The sequence below is a fragment of the Salvelinus sp. IW2-2015 genome, linkage group LG4q.2 (genome assembly GCF_002910315.2).
Source record: "Salvelinus sp. IW2-2015 linkage group LG4q.2, ASM291031v2, whole genome shotgun sequence".
Lineage (NCBI taxonomy): Eukaryota > Metazoa > Chordata > Actinopteri > Salmoniformes > Salmonidae > Salvelinus > Salvelinus sp. IW2-2015.
The window spans coordinates 16,193,966-16,198,508 of record NC_036843.1 but is presented as its reverse complement, the minus strand read 5'-3'; the positions used below and the strand labels follow the sequence as shown (position 1 = coordinate 16,198,508).

The following is a 4,543-nucleotide window of genomic DNA, read 5'->3' as shown; positions in this document are numbered from 1 at the left end:
CAACCGGGGTGACTAAGCCGTGACTCTGGTGGCTAAGGTCCTTGATGATCTTCTTGGCCTTCCTGTGACACCYGGTGCTTTAGATGTCCTGTAGGGCAGGCAGTGTGCTCCCGGTGATGCATTGGGCTGACTGCACCACCCTCTAGAGAGCCCTGCGGTTGCGGACAGTCATTGCTTTACCACAGTGGTGGAAAAAGTACCCAATTGTCATACTTGAGTAAAAATAACTTAATAGAAAATGACTCAAGTAAAATTGAAAGTTACCCAGGAAAATACTACCTGAGTAAATGTCTAAAAGTATTGGTTTTAAATATACTTAAGCATCAATAGTAAAAGTAAAAGTATAAATAACTTCAAATTGCTTATAATAAGAAAATCAAAAAATATATATTTACAGGAGCACACTACAACTACAGGGCACACTACACCACGCAGACATCATTTACAAACTAAGCATTTGTGTTTAGTGAGTCCTCCAGATCAGAGGCAGTAGGGATGACCAGGGATGTTGTCTTGATAAGTGAGTGAATTGGACCACTTTCCTGTCCTGCTAAACATCGAAAATGTAACGACTACTTTTGAGTGTCAGGGGAAATGTATGGAGTAAAAAGTACACTCTTTTCTTTAGGAATGTAGTAAAGTAAAAGTAGTTAAAAATATACATAGGAACGTACAGATACCTAAAATAACTACTTAACCCTCATGTTTTGTTCAGGTCGAATTGGACCGATTTAGAAGTTTTCTCTTTAATCATTTAATCTGATTGTCATAAGGTTCCATGACTTTGTCCACACAGGGCATCTGAACACACAAAATGCATTTTGATGATTTTCATTACATTTTGGGTGTTTTATTTAACTTTTGTACATCTATGATGTTCATGGTCAAAATAGACTAGTCTTTAGAAATTAATGGGCGAGACTACAATTAGTGTATAAAATTGAGTTCATGCCCATTCATCAGCTGGACACACTTCCTCTCCCAGGCCCCCATATCATGTGTATTTGAGCACACACACACCTCACTCCCCTTCTTGGCTTCCATGGCAACTCCCACGGGAACCTTTCCCCAAAATAGTCATTTCCCCACGGGAACCACACCTGTTGGCATTCTCACAAACAATCGCAACATTGTTTCAATAATATATAGAACTTTTCTCGCAGCTCTGGTACATAAAGKTTTTTTGAGGCCTTGCTCACAATTCATTCTGTGGCAGCACAATGACCAAACGATATACTGTATGTGAGGCTCTTGATCATATCTTTGATCATGACACTGGTGAGGAGAGAGGCCAGGAAACTGACAGTGAAGACGCATTAGAGGAGGAAGTGTCAGAAGTTGAAGACAACACAGAATAGGATCCAGACCAAGAGACAACCGATGTGGAACAATCCAGTGATGAGGAAGAGGGCCCTGCTGAGATTGTTGTTACATTCTGGTCAAAGAATGGGAATTTGTCCTTGTCTTCATCCCCACCTGAGAGGAGAGGTCAGCTGTCAGCTGAAAATGTTATCAGGATGACCCCAGGGCCAACGAGATATGCCATATCCTGGGTTGATGACATACAATCCTGCTTCAAACTGTTCCTGACAGAGTCAATCGAAATCATAGTGATGAACATGACCAACTTGGAGGGGAGACGCGTCTACGAAGACAACTGGAAAGAGGTAGACCGGACAGACGTCCAGGCATACGTGGGTCTCTTGATTTAGGCTGGTGTGTACAGATKCAGAAACTAATCTACCACCAGGTTATGGGATGCAGAGTCTGGTCGGGCAGTTTTTCGTGCCACTATGTCACTCCAGACATTTCACGTATTGTCACGGGTGATTCGCTTCGACAACCGTGATACAAGACCAGGCTGCCGTCAACAAGACAAGCTGGCAGCGATCAGAGAGGTCTGGCACAAGTGGGTGGAGCGCATGCCATTCATCTATAACCCAAGTCCAGACATCACAGTGGATGAGCGTCTGGTCGCTGCCCATTCAAACCGTCTAAATATGGAATGAAGATATGGGCAGCATGTGATTCCAGGACAAGTTATGCCTGGAACATGCAGGTTTACACCGGCAAACCTGCTGACGGTGTCCTCGATAGGATCCAGGGGAAGCGGGTGGTCCTGGAAATGACTGCAGTGCTCCAGGGGCACAACGTAATGTGACAATTTCTTCACCTGATATGCTCTTGGTCAGGAGCTGCTCCCCCCAAAAATGACCATGGTGGGGACGGTCAGAAGGCACAAGCCTGAGTTGCCTCCTGCCTTACTCACTACCAAAGACAGGGATTGTTTTTCATCTAAATTTGCCTTCACTGATACACCCACTCTTGTGTCCTACTGCCCGAAGAAAAAGAAGAATGTGCTCCTGATGACAACTCTGCACAGGGATGTCGCTGTGAGTACCAGGGAGGACAAGAAGCCCAACGCTGTCCTGGATTATTACAGGAACGAAGAGGAGCTGACAGCCTTGATAAGGTATGTTACTTTTTATCTTTCAAGTCTCATGTACTTTTTTTTCTATTATCAGATTGTTTTTTCTGCACCATAAAAATAAGACATGTTGTTTGGTGAAATGCTCATTGAATTTGTGAACAATTTTGAGTCAATTATATTCATTTGAATATGTAAATATGTTTTAGATGTGATAAATTAAAACAACGCTTGATGCAATTTTTCACGTTACTATGCAAGACATGAAGGATCACTCGTAGGAACATATTATTTTATTCACTGATTGTTGCACTTTTGCAGGTTACTGGCACATACTCTTGTAAGAGGATGACGGCACATTGGCCCATGGTGGTGTTCTTCAACATCCTAGATGTGTCGGCCTACAACGCGTTCCTGGTGTGGATGGAGGTGACTCCAGCCCGGGAGCAGGGGAAATTCTTCAAGAGGAGACTATTCCTAGAAGAGTTGGGGAAAGCCATGGTGGCACCCCTCATTCAAAGGCGCCAACACCTTCCTCCAACACCATCCTCTGCTGGATTGGTGAGAGATATACAAGGGCCAGAAGCAAGATCTACGGCCGCCAGAGACAGAAGAGACAAAAGGAAAAGGTGCAATCTGTGTGCACCAAGAGATGTCAAAACGAGCATTATGTTCCATAAATGCAGTGCATATATTTCCAAGGCACATGCAACAACCACCATGTATTGTCCAACATGTGCATGAGAACACACAAAATGTAACCACCATTGATTGACAGATTGTGCACATTTTAATGTTTTTGTTGTTGTTAGTAATACTGTTATTGTTATTGTTGTACTTTAATGTGTTCAGACATTAATTTTGTAATATGGTAAAGTTTTCATGTGTAATTTTGGGCCTATGTCCTTTCTTTACTAATAAAATCATACCGGTCAGTTTTGACCGGTGTCATGCCCTGACCATAGAGAGCCCTTGGTTCTCTATGGTGTTGTAGGTCAGGGCGTGACTAGGGGGGTGTTCTAGTTTTCCTATTTCTATGTTGGTGTACTTGGTATGGTTCCCAATTAGAGGCAGCTGATTATCGCTGTCTCTAATTGGGGATCATACTTAAGTTCTCCATTGTTCCCACCTGGGTTGTGGGATATTGTTTGTGTTTGTGCTGGTTGCACCATGTAAGTCACGTTTTGTTGCTTGTTTATTGTTTTTGTTGGAAAGTTTCACTTTAATAAACGATGTGGAACTCAACACACGCTGCGCCTTGGTCCGTCCATTATCAAGATCGTGACAACCGGGAACACAATAGATGTTATTTTGTGCCACTATTTAAAAATAAATGATGGTTTCAAAACAAATGTCCTTGTTAAACTTTGACACAAAGTAGTCTGTGATAAATAGCACAATATGTTTCATCTGAGTATTTGTTATAGTCAAAAGAATCCATAAATTATGCTTTTTTTTACTCAAACTAGTTGTATGAGCTCAGGTCAATGAGACCTGAGCAAATAGAAGTACAAAACTTGTAATGTTCACAAGAACTTAATTTTATAAAAATCTAACACAAAATTAGGTGATAATATGTGTATTATTATGTATTAATAATCAGCTATAATGGGGCGGTCATTTTGGACCAGGAACACAATTCATTAACATGAAACGAACACAACAGGAGGGTTAAGTAGTCCTTTAAAATATTTTTCCTTAAGTTCTTTACACCACTGCCTTACCAGACGGTGATACAGTCCAACAAGATGCTCTCAATGAGGCATCTGTAGAAGTTTGTGAGGGTCTTGTCATGACTCTCCTGTGAGGATTCAAAGATCAAGTTTACAATGGCTCAACTTCTACCAGACCCCTCTCACCCACAGAAGGGAGGAGGGATTGATGTGGCGGTTTTGTGACACCTCACGTCCGGTCGTAAATTGTATGCAGCAGAGGACTCTTTTTACCATTTAGTATTGGTGATTGGAATGTGACTTTGTTACAGACCTTTTGCCGCCCAAAAACTCTAACGTCCAAAAGTGAACACTGGAACAATATTCCTAACATCTGAATGAGGGGAATGATGAGAGATGGTCTATGGAAAACTAATGTCTATGTTGTGATGTCATTAAAAAT

The 4,543-nt window shown here is 41.9% G+C and overlaps 1 pseudogene; it reads left to right on the top strand.

Annotated features, from left to right (window-relative positions):
• The first annotated feature begins 1,517 nt into the window (after positions 1-1,517).
• Positions 1,518-3,365, top strand: LOC111962989 (piggyBac transposable element-derived protein 4-like; annotated as a pseudogene).
• The last annotated feature ends 1,178 nt before the right edge of the window (positions 3,366-4,543 follow it).